The sequence below is a fragment of the Rhinatrema bivittatum genome, chromosome 2, assembly GCF_901001135.1.
Source record: "Rhinatrema bivittatum chromosome 2, aRhiBiv1.1, whole genome shotgun sequence".
In the NCBI taxonomy this organism is placed as follows: Eukaryota; Metazoa; Chordata; class Amphibia; order Gymnophiona; family Rhinatrematidae; genus Rhinatrema; species Rhinatrema bivittatum.
The window spans coordinates 205,152,663-205,169,901 of NC_042616.1; the positions used below are offsets into that span (position 1 = coordinate 205,152,663).

A 17,239-nucleotide genomic window follows, 5' to 3' on the forward strand; every position below is an offset into this window, starting at 1 on the left:
TCCTAGTCTCGTTCTAGGATCCTTCTGTTCCAGTTCTGTTCCTGCTTCCTAGCCCTGCTTGTTTCAGTGTTCTTTGTTCGTCTCTCCGGTCTTACCTCGGACTGACTTTCTGGTAAAGACCTCAGCTTGTTCCTGACCTGTCTGCCCAAGACCTCAGCTTGTTCCTGACCTGCCTGCCTTCCTGCTGCCTGCCCAAGACCTCAGCTTGTTCCTGACCTGCATGCCTGTCTGCTGCCTGCCAAAGACCTCAGCTCACTCTTCGACCTTGCCTGACCTCTAGATCCTGACCCTTGCTTCCTTGACCATTCCTCAGACTGACTTCTGAACTCTGACCTTGCTTTCCTGACCTTGTTTGATTCTGGCTCTGTCCCTAGCCTTGTCATCGCCATCTCTATTCTGGTTTGCTCTGCTTCAACTTGTTCCCAGCCTTGAACCCGATAGCGCTCCTCTAGCGTCTGTGGGCTCACCGGACTTACACTCTCCCAGGAGACCCTGTGAGGCCCACCTAAGTCCAAGCGGCCTGGGTCCCTATGGGCTCCTCCCTGGGGGACCTCAGGCTTCCAGTGGTGAAGTTCTACACTGCCTCTGTCTCCTTCCATGCTCCGCCCCCTGTGGACAGTCCCTGTACTACCACAGCTCAAGGGGCCACCCCTGAGTGCAACAGGATTGTTGCATTGGGCATGGGGATTAAATTCAGCCCAGAATATTTGTCCTGGAAGTTGATAAAATCATCCTATTCTGAGTAATCGGTAACCTTCCTCACTCTTTGCATAAGACCACTAGAGATTGTTTAGTTTGAAATAGTAATGCAGAACATATGCTGGAATTTACATTGATATTGCTTTAGTTAACTCACTAGAACAAAGAAAAGCACTTATCAGTTAGAAAGTCAAAATGTTAACATGTTATTTATTTATTTAGAATGTTTTTCTATACCGACGTTCGTTTGCACATCACATCGGTTTACATTGAAGTCTTAATACCTATGTAATGTTAATGCTTTCACTAATTTCTTTTCTAATATCTTGCCATGAAAAATATCTCCTCTACCCATAGCTATTCAAAAGACATGCCGTTTGTGCTATTGTTTTCTTAACTGTCTGCTAATCTCTCAGCACCTGCCTAGGGCAAAAAAACTATAAAGCAGTCTTTGAGGAAAACTTTTTAAAAGATCCTAAGCCATATTGTTATGTCTTTATCTTGTACAGCAAATGATACAGTGATACATTTTATTTTGTTACTTTTTTCAAAGAAAAGCCACCAAAATGATAAAGGGGATGGAATTGGCTTCCCTATGAGGAAAGACTAAAGAGGTTAGGGCTGTTCAGCTTGGAGAAGAGACAGCTGAGGGGGGATATGATAGAGGTCTACAAAATCATGAAAGAATTGATTTACATTAACCTGTTCAAGTTATTTACTCTCTCATACAATAAAAGGACTAGGGGGCACCCCATGAAGTTAACAAGTACCGTATTTTCACGTGTATAGGCCGCACACGAGTATAAGCCGCACCCATGTATAAGCCGCGGAAATCCGGTGTCTATGTCAGAAAGTTGTTGTATAGGCCGCACCCATACATTGGCCGCACCCTTGTATACCGTACTATGCCTAAGCGTCATTCTTACACGGCAGATTTTAAACTGGCAGCAATAGAATACGCAAAAACACATGGAAATCGAGAATCGGGTGGTCAATTTTCTGTGCACGAAAAGTGTATTCGAAGGTGGAGAAAAGAAGAAGCCGAACTGGAAAAGATGAATCCAAAGAAGCGTGCCCGTCGAGGTATGCCTGCCAAATGGCAAGTTCTTGAAGCCAATCTAAGAGAATGGGTGCTTGCACAGAGGGATAGCAACAGGGTAGTTTCTACCATTAGCATTAAACATAAGGCTAAAGCATTGGCTGCTGAACTGAAAATTGGTGATTTCTCTGGAGGAGTGAATTGGGTGTACAAATTCATGTGTAGCAACGAGTTGTCAATAAGGTCTAGGACCACTGTAGGTCAAAAGCTGCCCAAGAACTGGCAAGAACTAAGTACAAGTTTTCGTGATTTTGTGCGGAAAGAGTGTATCAAGGGTAATTTAGGGCCCAGTAATATAGTAAACATGGATGAGATACCGATGTGGTTTGATATTCCTGCTACTCGAACGGTTGCCTCACGTGGCACTAAAACAGTACTCATTACAATGACAGGACATACATGCACTGCCGATGGCAAGAAATTAAAGCCAATGGTTATTTTTAAGCGCATAACTATGCCGCGGGAAAAATTTGCTAAGGGTCTAAGCGTCATATGCAATAAAAAGGGCTGGATGAATGAAGACGTTATGATGAAGTGGACGGAGCAGTGCTTTCGCACACGGCCTGGTGCATTCTTTTCACCCAATTCTCTTTTGATCTTTGACACAATGGCTGCCCATAAGCAGGAATCTGTTCAGAAAGCTCTAAATAAAGCAGGCGCTCATATTGCAGTTATTCTGGGAGGTTTAACTTGCAAATTACAACCTTTGGATATTGCGGTTAATTACCCTTTTAAGTGCCTGCTGCGGAAGGAATGGGAGAAGTGGATGTCAGATGGGGTGCACCCATTCACTCCTTCGGGGAAGCAGCGGCGGGCTACCTATTCAGAAGTGTGCTTATGGGTTCTGAGGTCTTGGGAGGCTGTAAAGTCAACGACAATAATTAATGGCTTCAAGAAGGCAGGCTTGCTGGAGAGCACAGATGGCGCTAATTCATCGGCTTCGGAATCAGCTTCAGATGATGACTACGAATTTAACGACGACGAAGCAGAAGCCTTTGCAGCTGAACACTTTGCTGATTCTGATTGCTTGACAGACTTTGAGGGATTTTCATCATATGACGAGGTATGGTGTAAATATCATAAAACACTTTATTTATTTATTTATTTATTTATTAAAGGCTTTTATATACCGACTTTCTTGATACAAATCAAATCAACTCAGTTTACATCGAACTAAGCAGTAACTATAACCAACCAATCAACAAGAGACAATTTGAAGGAGCATATATTTACATTATCTTCCTTACTTTAATTTTGGACTCTCTTCCAGAAAATATTTTTTCCTTGTTAATAAATAAATGTTTTTCTTCTTTCTAGGGACCAAATGAGCAAAACTTCTCTACAACTGTAAATACCGGTAGTCTTGAATCGCCAAACTGGATATGACAAAATATTTGGCAATGAATCATTGTCTGGCAGTACCGTATATGGACTTATTGTGTTGGCTGAGATTACACTGCTGCCTATAACAAACTGAGATTCTTATTTCCTCATTAAAATATAGACTGAAGTTTACATGTTTTTGCCGAATTCTTTATGTGTTTTATGTGTAACTGGTTCCAAATGGAAATACAGTACTTGTGTTCTAAATTTTCATATGTGACAATTCGAAATTACTGGTAAATTAAAGGTACTGTATCGATATATACACTTAATTAAAATAACATCTCAATCTGGTTTTGAATTGTCTGCAGTGCATTCTTCTTTAATAACAATACTGTTATATACGGTAATTTGAAGTGTGCTTGTTACTGCTCCTACTTTCAGTGGTAAACATTCCGCTATTACTTTCCACAAGCAAACTAAAAAAAATATATAAAGAATACCGGTAGGTATTATATAGATTATCCTAGTCTATCCTATGTAAATACAGATTTAGATAAGCCACACCCTTGTATAGGCCGCACCCCTCTCTTAAAAAATGTAAATCCGTGTATAAGCCGCCGCCTATACACGCAAAAATACTCATTTTTGCGTGTATAGGCCGCAAAAATTCTTTTTCATTCAATGCATATTTAAGCTCTGGAATTCATTGCCAGAGGATGTGGTTATGACAGTATAGTGTAACTGGGTTTAAAAAAGGTTTGGATAAGTTTCTAGAGAAGTCCATAAACTGCTATTAATCAATAAGGAATAGTAGCTTGGGATCTATTTAATGTTTGGGTACTTGCCAGGTACTTGTGACTTGGATTGGCCACTGTGGGAAACAGGATGGTGCGCTTGATGGACCCTTGGTCTGACCCAGTATGGCATGTCTTATATTGTAATAGAAAAGCTGAACTTTCCTTTATATTGCAGAAATTCTGTAAACCATTCTTGGAAACCTGTGACATTCTCAGTTTGTTGCAAAGTTTCAGAGATTCTTGTAATCTCATACAGGCCAATTCTGTAAGGTCCGCAGGAAAATGGACCCTCAGAGTTGAGCACCAGATCTCCCAACGCGTGCCCAGCCACCTCTCCTAGGCATGCATTCCTGTATTTAAATGAGGAGTCGCACTAAAAGAAGGCGCTAGGGATGACTACATATCCCTAGTGCCTCCTTGGCACAGGAGAGGTAGCTATCAGTGGGTTCAGAAAATCAATGCTTAGGTTTGAGGGCTATGACAGGTGAATAAAAGCCATGCATGTATCTGTGTGCCAGTGGCTTTGTGGAATATATGTGGGTAGAACAAAGGATATAAAAAAAGGTGATTCCTCCTCTGCATATCTTTTTGGGCACTAAAATGGTCTGTAGCTCAAAGCAAAGAAACTTACTGAGAAACACATGATCAAAATGAAGACAGCAAAACAGTTCAAGGGTAAATCAAGAAAATGTGTAAAAGATGCTCTTAAATATTGCATTACCATAATTCATCACTCTATGGAACTGCTTACAAAGTCTCTCACTTTAAAACATTAGTATCTACATATAAAAAAGATTATAAATACATTTATTAACAATTACCGTACACACGATAGCAGGCCGAATAATCCTCTTTCCCCTCTTTGAAAGAAGTAATATTTGCATTTGTGCATACTCTAGAACCAGTTTGTGAAGTGGCACATGCCGCCGGGTGGCTAAAGTATGAACTCCACTGACCTAAACTCAGCTGACCTGCTCTGGAGGGCAGAGCACTGTGACGACTCCTTTCATGTTTGATGTTAAACCCTGTTTAAACCACCCTGTTTGATGTATTTCTAACCTGGTTCAATGTAAACCGAGGTGATATGTCTTATCATGAACGCCGGTATAAAAAAGCCTATAAATAAACAAATAAATACTCACCTTCTACATAACTCTTGATTCTCCGCCTCCCTTCTATCTCACTAGCAAAAAAAAGAGAACACCTGTTTAAGCCAGCTTTTAGGCAGGGAACACTGCAGGTGGTCTTGCATCTTCTAGTGGAGGCACCTGAGAAAGCCTAAAGCTCCCTCCTGGGGGTCAGTGATAACTGAACTCAATTGAAGGTCAGGTCCCTAATGTAACTGCCTTAAAAAACAAAAACAAAGAAAGTAACCCTAGACCCTTTTGCAGAAATGCCTTATAAGGATGATCACTTTCACGACTCCACACATCTAGGTTGAGGGTGGGGGGATAGGGAAGGGGGTGCCATGACTCTAGCAAAGGATACTTAGGGGTCTGAAGGGCATTGTGTATATTTGGGGGGTTTGAATAATATCTGTTTAAATGATAATTGCAGTTCACTTTTTCCTGATATTCAGCAGCCCCCCAGGCACAAAAGTTTAAAATAATTTGGGTGAACTGAGCCTGATCTGAAAAATTCCTTCAGATCTTATTCACCGAGTGCTGCAGAAACTAGAAAAAAAAATACACTAAAAGGATAGGATAGTGAACAGAGAATATAGTAACAATTAAAGAAATAAAAAAAAAAAGGTATTACACATACATTTATTAAGAATTACCTTAGATTTGACAGCAAGCTTGAAGGACCCACATACATTCCCTGTTGGGAAAAAAAAAAAAAAGCATTTGCTCTGGGCATCCTCTAGAACCAGTTTGGGATGGGGAGGTGGCTGGAGGGTGAGGACGAACTCTGCTGAACTAAAAACTCAACTGACCTGCTCTGAAGGGCAGGGCACAGACTTTTCACCTTCCTCACGACTCTTAAGACTGGTGAAGACGAAAACAGGTTGGACAACGCTTGGGTGTCAGCAGTATTTAAGCACACTACTTAACACCGCGTGAGGCAGTAAGAAAGGTGCCAGCGAAAAGGATCCCTGCAGTCAGCCGCGGAGGAGGAGGACGACGACGACCCTGGGCTCAAGTTGCATCTGAAATCAAGCCGCAGGTGAACAAAAGAAACAGGCTACAACCGTAATATGTATTTGTTCTTTCTATAAGTAAATGTAGTCGTGGGCTTCCTGTTACTGACGGTAATGGAATGTTTTAAGCATCTTCGGCTGCAGGAAGGAATAGTTCTTATATCGGAGAAGGAAAACACATGAACTGTGGACTTAATTGTTGTTAACTAACTGAAAACATGGTGACTTAGGGAGCGAAAATTCTTTACGCTCTTTGCTGCTGTGTTTTTTTTTTTTTTTTTAATATATATAATTAAAAATCGTAGGAATGTATTAACCTGTTTTTCAAATGATCGTAATAGTTTTATAGATAGATTGAATGTATCTGAAAGTTTGCTCCGTGACTAGATCAGAAGTAAAAGTCAGGAAACAAGCTGTGGGTGTCGATTGATACCGTTTTGTGTTGAGCTGACCAAATATATTGGTATGTAGTTTTCAACGTTTTATGCTGCATTCATTACATCAGTTTAAATTGCACTATAATAATCTAAAAATACTCCGTTTTATCACAGTGGTATCTTTTTTTTTTTTTTTCAATGTGGTTTTGACCTTTGCAATTCTTTTTTTTAATGATATTTTTCTAGGACGATTTCTATCAATATTTTATAGGTTTTTTAGTTTTGTGGCATGCATCAAAGACCATAAAAGCTGTTAATAAGAAATGAGGCATATGGTCAGAAGCTTCTAAATTGTGAAATTCATTGACCCTTTGTTAACATGGTTTGATCTTTAAACTACTTCCAGTAAGAACTGAGTTGAACACCTGAGCATCGAAACTTCATAACTTCTATACTTTATAGCAAATAGAGTCCGATATTACTAGAATTTGGGATTTGCATGGTTAGCAACAGGAGAGATAATCCATAATTTGTAGTGTACTTCAACCAGATGGATTTCAGCTTGATTTGAGTTTGGATTTTCAAATTTATCCAGATTCATTGGGGTATCTTCCAAATTTTCTCTTGGTGAAATTTGTGAAAAATTCTAAGTAGATCCAAAAAACTCTGTACATAGATCATGGCAAGAACACCTCTGTTGGTGCTGTATCCCCTTCACAGTCAAGGGCTACTTTTAATATAAAAAAAAATAAATTTTAGATTTGTATCCCACTTTTCCAATTAATCAAAGATAGACCAAAGTAAGAACATGCCATACTGGGTCAGACCAAGGGTCCATCAAGCCCAGCGTCCTGTTTCCAACAGTGGCCAATCCAGGCCATAAGAACCTGGCAAGTACCCAAAAACTAAGTCTATTCCAAGTAACTTGCAATAAATCTAATAATAGCAATGCAACATATAATTACAACATAGGCATTTGTAAATCAATAATAATTATCAAAAATGTAATTTAATCATGAAGTAACCCCATATTTAAGCTATCCTGTGAACTGTTCTCCAAAATAATACAAACCTAACTCTAATTCACCATAGAAACTCTACATGTTGAATGGCTACAAATCCCTGAGATCAGTAATGAGTTTTACTAATCGCCAGCAGGGCTCTTGAAAAGAAACCTCAGACTCACATCCTCCATATTGCTTAGAAGCATAACTTTTCCCCCCCCCCCCCCCACCAAAGCCTTTTAGATAACCACAAACAGGTTTACATAAAACTAACCCTTAGGCGGTGACAGTAATACTGCCGCCATGTGAAGGGACCTGCTTTTTGACTGCTGACTAGGGCTTTAATTCCCAGGCTGGCTAGGACCGGAGATGCTGCAGAGGCAGCATTCACAGCCCTCAGGGAGAGGACTTTACGCAACAGCAGCACCGACAGGCCGATGCAATATCGGTGCGCGTTAAACAGACGCTCATGATTGAACGCCTGCTCTCAACGCGCACTGGTCCACCTCACCTAGGCATCCTATTTAATATTTAAATTGACTTGACTGCAGTAAAAAGGAGGAGCTAGGGAAAATGTTGCATCCCTAGTGCCTCTTTGGCATCGAGTGCCCAGGAGAGATGGCTGTCAGTGGGTTAGGAAAATGGACGCTCGATTTTTGCAGCATCCCTTGTCGTAACCTGACTGCTGGGACACCTTTTTTTTTTGTTTTGGGTTCTCCTTTTTCAGTTCCTCTGACTTAATATTGCCACGATATTAAGTCAGAGGAACTATAGGAAAGTATTTTCTGGGGGCGGGCGTTAATAAAAAGAGGGTAAAAATGTGCACATCTGCATTTTTTTTTTTTTTTTTTGCATCTGGGAATAGCTAACAGCCTCATCAACATGAATTTACATGTGATGAATACTGCTAGCTATGCACTCAGTTGTTCATGCATTTTAGATGTGCTGACCCCTTTTGCATCTGGGGGGTTATGGACGCACATCTAATCATGTGGCCAGCGCACAGTATTGCATCAGCCTGCAAGAGGGCCAGATACACTGGCCACACTTCCATGCACAAAAGGGAGCATGCTTATGCGACCCTTTGCTAAGAATCATTGCCACAATGGCTAGTCTGAATAGTGGACATGGAGACGGGATAGATTTAGTTATGTCATGTTGTTTATAAAATAAAAGTGGTTATGACAAGCTCATAGTATTAGTCATATACATATTATATTGTTTTAATTGTCTGTGACTATATTATTATTACCTTTGTGACATATATGATTCAGTGTTTTGTATTCCGCCTTTCCTGACTAGTCACCCACTTCAAGGTGGACTACATCATGGATGGCCAGGTTACACTTAGAGCGTTACATATTGTTAGGTTACATTTAGTTGCATCACATTACAGGGAAGATTGTACTGATACAATAGAAGGCAGCTGTAGCTTGTTGGATAAATAGGCACATCTTTAGTTGGTGTCAGAAATTCAAATCTCAAACAGTTTCAAGGAGGCACTTAATAAGAAATGTATTATTATTAAACCACAGGGATAAAATTCTATGGAAAGCTGTATGACGGTTCTTGATGTTGATTCCCAGCTCTAGTTACTACTGATCTGGAAGAATAAAATAGGAGAAAATTACCTGATTCTGCTCCCCCCCCCCAAAAAAAAAAAAAAAAACAACAAAAAACTTTAGTTTCTTCAGGGTAAGTTGTCAAAGACTCAGGATCTGATTGACTAAGGCTTTTCTCTCATTCTGTATCTGGGGGATAAAAGCTTAGGGATGGTTTTGGTGCATGCTGGGCTTTTAAAATTCACCTTTTTAAGAAATAAAGCTTTCCATCACTTTTTTTCTGGGTAAGCCAGTCAAATGTGAGTAAATACATTTTCAGCCATCTAAACTTAGGTGCATACTTTCATATTCTATTGTATGTATTCACATACAGGCTGATACAATAAAGTGCGCTCCTGAGGTTAACCCCCGTTTGGCTGCGTGTTTTCGACACACTATTTTTACCCCTTATACAGTAAGGGGCAATAGCACGTCGAAAACGTGTGGGCCCCCCCCAAAAAAAAACTAATAGTGCCCACAAAATGCAAATGCATGTTGATGCCTTGATGGGCCTATTAGTTATTCCCGCACGATTCAGAAAATAAAATGTGCAGCCAAGCCACACATTTTTACTTTCAGAAATTAACGCCTGCCAAAGGCTGGCATTAATTTTGGCCGGCACCGGGGAAGTGTACAGAAAAGCAGAAAAAACTGCTTTGCTGTACACCCTCTGACTTAATATCATAGCGATATTAAGTCGGAGGCCCCCCAAAAAATTAAAAATCACCCTGCAGATTGGAAGACGGACACTCAATTATACCGGCATCCATTTTCCGAACCTGTGGCTGTCAGCGGGTTCAAGAATCGACGTCTGTAAAATTGAGCGTCTGCTGTCAAACCCGTTGACAGCCGCCACTTCTGTCAAAAAGGAGGCGCTAGGGACACGCTAGTGTCCATAGTGCCTCCTTTTACCACGGGCCCTAATTTACATACCTGGGCTTTCTGTATCACGCACCCAGAAGAGTGGCCTGTGTGCGCGTCGGGAGAGCGAGTGCTCGCCGGCTCTCCCGCGCGTTTTTCTGTATCCTGAGAATGAGGTGTTTTAGGGGCATGTATTAGGTGTAAGCAACTAAGCATGGACCTTACATTTTCAAAACATATGCACGTAAATGGCATGTCGCTAACGCACCTGACTTTACACGCCTGTCTTGTGCTTGAAAAGGGATGTAAGCTTTCAAGTATGTGAATCTTTGCAATTAGGCGCCTGAGTGGAAGTTTACCCTCGAATATTTAGGGACATTGTACATTATTAAGAAGCTCTTATAGTGGTTTCTTCTTGACATTTCAGTGTCTCTTTATTCCTCTTTGCTTATGTAAAGGTGAATTTTCAAAGTGTTTAATAACATGCAGACATGGGGTCCTATTTTATTAATGTTGAGAGTATGCACATATTTTTGGATTTGTGTACATTACAGCGGGGGACGGGTGCTCTAATGGCGTTCTGGTGTGGAGTTCAGATGTATGCATGGTAGTTCTTACTGTGTAAGAGAGCCAGGTATACATTACTGAAATGTATTTTTTTTTACCCTTTTACCCCCCCTGCTAATTGACTTAAGTGAAATCATACTTTTCTGTTGTCTGCAGTTTTTGGATGGAAGGTCTGGTGAACTGGTGGAGGTATTGGCAAACTGGTGATTCCAGTGTAGATATGTGTGCAAGTATTTTCAAAATGGCATATGCACATACTTTATAAAACACTTGTCTTTGTGTATAAATCCTGGTTATTGCACTTGTTATATTTTTTTTTATGCTCCTGCAGTACATGCGTGGCATTTTATAAACTGTGCAGCTCCCAATACACAGTTTAGGAAATACAAGCACTGATCTCAGTTTGTCCATTTCCATGTCCAAAGTAAGACTCTAAAGGTCTTATTTGCTAAATAGTTTTCCTGTAGGCACAAAATGGAAGAACATGTTTAGTAAATAGGTCCCTCAAAGATGAGGTAACAAGCTATGTGGTTCCTTTTTGTTTTGGGTGCATTTTTATGGATATGTCGCTAGACCAGTTTTAGCTCTCAGAAGTTACAGAAATGTCGAAATAATTTCTTTTAGTGTATACATTGTCTCATGCATTTATAAAACATAGAAGCAAACCATACAATAATCCCTTGGTGAAAGATAATCTTGACAAATTTTGACAAATTCTTTTGTAATTTTAATAGGGGCGAATGGAGAACCTCCTTATTTTGGGAATGACTTGTCTATCTTTTAAACATGACAGTACTCCTGAGCAGCAGCGGATTCACGATGTCGGCCTGGCCTGGGTATTCGCCGCCCAGGACACATCACGTGGTCTGCCGAGCGCGGCTCTGTCATGGCCGCGCACGGCAGACTACGTGACTGGAGCGATCGGCCCACCAGGGGATGCCCGATAGGCCAATCCACCCCTGCTCCTGAGCAATAGTGAAATATCATACATGCTCTTTGCTTTACTTTCATCTAGGAAATGAAAAAGTTCAAGAATGCCAAGCAATTTCTACCCTTCTCTTTGAATATGATTAGCATATTTACACAAGTTTTGGCATAATTAACATTTTTACTAACTAAATGTTAATGGGTCGATTTTCTAAGGGCCACACGTGCAAATACCAGCTGTTACGCATGTTGCCAGGCCCTATGCGCGCCACACGCATTTTCTAAAGAGCCCGGCCACGCACGTAACCACTGATACGTGCACAAGTGCCGGACCCTGAAAAAAGAGTGTGGGCTGGGTGGGGAGGGGCGGGCTGGGACAGCGCCATTAGCCACTGTCCTGGGGCAGCGCGTGCCAGCAGCCGATTGGTGCACACAGATTACTTCTGCTCCAGAGGAGCAGTAAGTAATCTAATAACCAAAAAGTTAATAATTAGGAAGGAGTTAGGGGTCGGGGAGGAGAGGGGAAAGGGTAGGAAGGTTAGGTAGGGGGGTAGGGAAGTCCCCCCCCCCCAGTCCGTTTCTTGACTGGAATTGGGGAAGCCCTAGGCCTGTAGCTGCACGCAAGCTTTGAAAATTCCCTGCCCCACCGACGTGGAGGAGGCCTTCTACCCACACATGCGCACATGGATGTTAAAATCTGCCGCGACTGTGTGTGGATGGATGCGTGCTCCTTTGAAAATCAACCCCTGAACGAACACACAATGAGCTGATTCTAAACAAAAGAAGAAAAACTCTCTCAGAGCTTGGGGGTAATCAAACACTAGGAGCATACTAAGGTGTAATCATTGGCGAAAAAAACTTCCCTCTTCAAAAAACATATTTTATTGAAAAATATGCTTCAGTTTTATTTGTATATTACAGTAATCTTTTACTTTAAGTACTTTAATAAAATTCAAAAAATTATCTTGAATACTGTGCGCATCTCAATAATACTGTGCATAGTTGTGTTTCAAGTTAGTCACTTTAGAAGAATGGTGGCTGTAAATCACTCTGAGAGAAGAAGAGCTGCAGGTCATAAAAGTCTGCCATGACTTGAGAAACAGGAACATTCCAATGTCTGCCAACGTTTCTAATGTGGCTGCTTCAGGGCTAGAACTGAACACAAGAGAGATATTTTAGGAAAAACAGCATTGCCTATTTAAATGTCAAATGATATTTGTACATTTTGTTAATTTTGTTTTTGAAGGTTGGTTTAGCATTGCCTATTGGATACACCTCTACCTGCCTCTTTGGTTTGGATTTATAATTTGCATTTTTATCAATAGAAATATAAAGAGGGATGCATATTCTGTTGAAATATTTTGCCCACTGATAACATATTGCTGTTTTAATTGTATTTGTTTATTAACCTAGTAATATTCATAATATAACATGCTACATTAAACAGTGTCATGATTTTTAAAAACATATTTTTTGTTATGTTGGTGAGACATTTTTGGTGACTAGCTTTCCTTTTTGAATATTATGGGGTTTATGCAAGAAATACCACTTGGTAAAAAATGTACCATGTGAGTTGATAACATTTTTTTTAAAGATTAACTATAAAACATGTTAGGCATGTAAATGATACTGTCTGTATGTTAGATTTTTTGCTCCACTAGCATTGCCACAGTGGTGGCAAGGAAAGAAAGACAAAAGGCCTATGCCATGCACAATAGCTACTGGCCAAAATCCTTCCCCAGCCAGATCCAACTCTAAGGGGCTCTGGAGCTCCACTCCCTATAACCCACTGGTAGAAAGAAGGGGCCTGAAAGCCCTGACCCTCTCCTTCATCTACCTCAGCAGAAAGAACCAGGGGCCTCCAGCCTCAATTCTCTTTACCTCTGCAAAACATTAAGGGACCTACAAATCCTGACCCTCCAACTTTTGTGGAAGAAAGCACAAAGGACCCATAAACCCCAAACCACTCCACCAGTTGACAACAAGAACATGGGACATCTAAGCCACGAGCACCTATCTTCTGGATCGAAGGACCAGGAACTTTCATGGGCTAAGATCCCTCCCCTCTCAGTTCCTATTTCATCCAATCTAAACCCAATGAAAATCAAGGCAGAAGAGAACCGGGCACCATCTGACCTCTTGCAATATTTTACCACTCACAAGTATGGCACCAACTTAACATCCATGTTAAACTTTTGTTGTATTATTTATTTATTTAAAATTTTTATATACCGACATTCATCCAGGATATCATATCGGTTCACATTGTAACGCAAAAACAAACGCACGGTAGACGGTACACATTAGACTTAACTGCTAGATTGAGTTTCATAATGCATCACTATCAGGCTAGGACTACTTGGATACTTTAGACATTGAAAATTTCGGGATGAAAGGATCAGTACAAGAGAATCTATTAAATTCTTGGGATGATGGTAACTACCACGACTGCTATATAGAGAAACAACCAGAAAGAGTGCCGTAGTATAGAACTCTAAACATAGGAGACTTTCATATGCAAACAAAAAAAAATTGGTAAATCAACGTGGCAGCTCTCAACTAAGCTGTTCTGTCACTATGACATTTAGAGAAATCTCTAGATTTGATCATGGGCCTCATAAAGCATAATCCAATAAAAACTTACAAACAGTTTTTTGTTTTTTTTGAAACACGTAGCATGCTTTATTTTTGTCATTTGCAGTCTTTTTGCAAGGAATCATGATGCATACAGAATAAAAAATATTGAATTATAAAAACAGAAACCGTTATACTCTAATGCTAAAAGCAGTTTAAAAATTGATGATCTGTAGCAGATTTAGTGATATGTTTGATCAGCAGACTTGGATGGTTTTTTTTTGTTTGTTTGCTTTTTTTTTTTAGATATCTGACTGTATTTTAAAAAGTGCCCAGATAATGAGCATAAATGCTGCAGAGTGCACATCTTGAAAGTTAAAAAAAAAAAAAAGGGGTGGGGTATGGCCTGGGCATTTCAGAGCGTGAACCTGAGATATGCAACTCTGTGCACACCAAAGTCCCCTGTTGCAAAACTTTGACTTCTGCTATGAATGCTGTGTAAGTTAAAATGTATAGAAAACTAGGCAGATCTGTGGGGTTTTAAGGGTTTATTTAATTTATTTTATTTAAAATTCTTATATACCTCACGAATAAGGCAGGTACCTGCCCGTCTAGGCGGTTTACAAAAACATAACATTCATAAAAATAGTACACACATTAAAACGAATGCATTACATTTAGTTACATTAGGTCTGAGTACATCTTTAAGCAGATTGTGTTACTGAATGTTGAAAGCTTTGTTAAACAAATACGTTTTTAGTTTTTTCTTTAATTCATTATGATTAACTGTTAATCTTAAGTGATCCGGTAGGACGATCCACTGGATTGGTCCTGCTACAGAAAATGCACGTTTTCGAGTAAGTTCTAACGTTGCTGATTTAACTGAGGGAATTTCTAAGATGCATTTGTCCATTGAACGGAGTTGTTGTGGGGGTCTATAAATATATAGAAGTGTGCAAAGCCAAACAGTATTTGTAGTATAGAGTAAATTATGGATGGTAGTTAAGAGTTTATAGGTTATACGATAAGTAATCGGAAGCCAGTGTAGTTGTTGTAATATAGGTGTGATGCGTTCTGATCTTGGCAGGTTGAATATGGTTCTAGCAGCTGCATTCTGAACAAGCTGTAGTGGATGTAGCATTGATAGGGGTAGACCCAGGTATAAAGAGTTGGGGCTGTGTGTGTGAAGCCTATCAAACAAGGGAGGGGTTGGAGGACCTCTCTCAACTGGTAAAACTGGGACTGGCATTGGCAAGCACCCCTCTTAAAATCCCCCGATTTTACACAGCAGAAGCGGGATTTATATGCTCACCCACTTAAAATTTGGCGTACTTGTGCATGTGGCCAAGCTATTTTATAAGATGCGAGCATGTGCACATCTATGTTATAAAATGGCTGTAGTGTGAACATGTAAAAACAGGTAATCAGTAACCATGGAGCCAGTATGAAAGCAAAATCATCAGTCGTCACTACACAACTGAAACTGATGTGAAAGGGACACTCCTCACTTAAAAAAAACAAACAAAAAACCCAGAAATAGGTACAACACTTTGACGGGGATGATTTAATCATTTAGGGGCAGATTTTATAAAATTACACGCCGCGCATACTTTTGTTCGCGTACCAGGCGCAAACAAAAGTACGCCGGATTTCAATAGATACGTGCGTAGCCGCACATATCTGTTAAAATCCGGGGTCGGCGCGCACAAGGCTTCCCAAAATCGGCAGCCTGCGCGCGCCGAGCCGCGCAGCCTGCCTCCATACCCCCCCCCCCCCACACTTTTGTTGCACAAGTTACGCCTGCCCGCGCCGGGCCGGCCACCGGCATGACATGGTCTGGTCTGGGGGCTGTTCCAGAGGCCATGCTCCCGATGACACGCCCCCCCCCAGGAAAGCCCCGGGACTTATGCGCGTCCCAGGGCTCTGCGTGTGCCGGCAGCCTATGCAAGATAGGCTCGGCGCGCGCAGGGGGGGGGGGGGTTGGGGTAGGTTTTTGGGGGTTACACCCGTAACCCTTTGAAAATCTACCCCTTAATGTCAGAAAAAATTTCAAGAAATTTTTACATTTAATTTTTTTCATATAAAATTAGTAATTACTCATAGATCAAAATCTGTGACATCAAGTGCAGCTTATTGATACACTGGGTGATACTATCTTTGGCTGGTCCAACATTGTGGAACACATTGCCACTAGAGACAAGATTACAGAGTGATCCAAAAATCTTCAAAAAAAAAAGGTTTAAAAACCTGGCTATGACAATGAGAACAAAGAATGAAAAAACACAGAACAAGGTTACCTAGATGCATGGTCCCACATTTTTCATTTTATACTCAATTATGTTAGAGAACTCCAGTTTAAGCATAACTCTTGTATAATTACCCTATTAATCATATACGTAGGCTAGATCCATGCCACCCATCCTATACCTTATTTTATATAAGTATGTACCGGTATTGGAATGGCACTTTTGTAAATACCTTTGTAACCAAACTAAATATTTGTGCCTCTATGTAAACCGTTGTGATGGTGCATTACTAAACGACGGTATAGAAAAGATTTTAAATAAATAAAATAAGATGTATGCAGCATGTAGAGAGCCATATTGGGAGTAATTTTGTCATTGTCCATACTAGTATAATGTCTTCATGCACTTTACATAAATTTTAGAAAAGGAAAGAATGCATGTACTTTCTCTTTTGAAAATTATCCAACATAAATTACCTGTGCAGATTTATACCTGTTGATGTCTCGGGGGAAAATATGCACATGTGTGCATACTTTTTGAATTCTCAGACACAAGGGCAAACCCTGCCCCCCGGGAATGTCTCTACTCACAGCGTACGTGCATATGTCTTTGCTTGCATAAAAGCAAATTTTAAAAGCCCTGCATGTGCCAAAAACTGGAGGTTTTTAAGTGTCGAGGCTAACAGAAGGGAATGGAGGCTATTAAATTAGGGGGAATTGCAAGTCCTACCCTAAACCAGGCAAACTGGGAAGGAAGTGGGGAAAATGGTAAATGGCATCAGAGCAGGTCCCTTGGTAAAACTCCCCCACTTCCGCAGAAGTGGGATTTGTGCGCACGTGAGTGCTTCCATTTAAAACTACACACACATGTACAAGTGTATGTTATAAAATGGATGCATCGCTGGGCGCGGGTCGACAAACATGCACAGGGGTGCCTGCGCGCCTGTTTTAAAAGTTACCCCCATATAGGGCAGACAGTTTTCAAACAGTTAATTTCCTCGGGTAAACATTTGGTTTACCCG

At 40.6% G+C, this 17,239-nt stretch overlaps 1 protein-coding gene across 1 annotated transcript in view; it reads left to right on the forward strand.

Annotated features, from left to right (window-relative positions):
- The first annotated feature begins 5,848 nt into the window (after positions 1–5,848).
- Positions 5,849–17,239, forward strand: part of LOC115084330 (multidrug resistance protein 1A-like) — a 176,033-nt gene continuing 164,642 nt past the window's right edge. The window contains exon 1 of the mRNA XM_029589047.1: positions 5,849–6,087. The gene's annotated coding sequence lies outside the window, so the exon portion shown is untranslated. The remainder of the gene's footprint in view (positions 6,088–17,239) is intronic.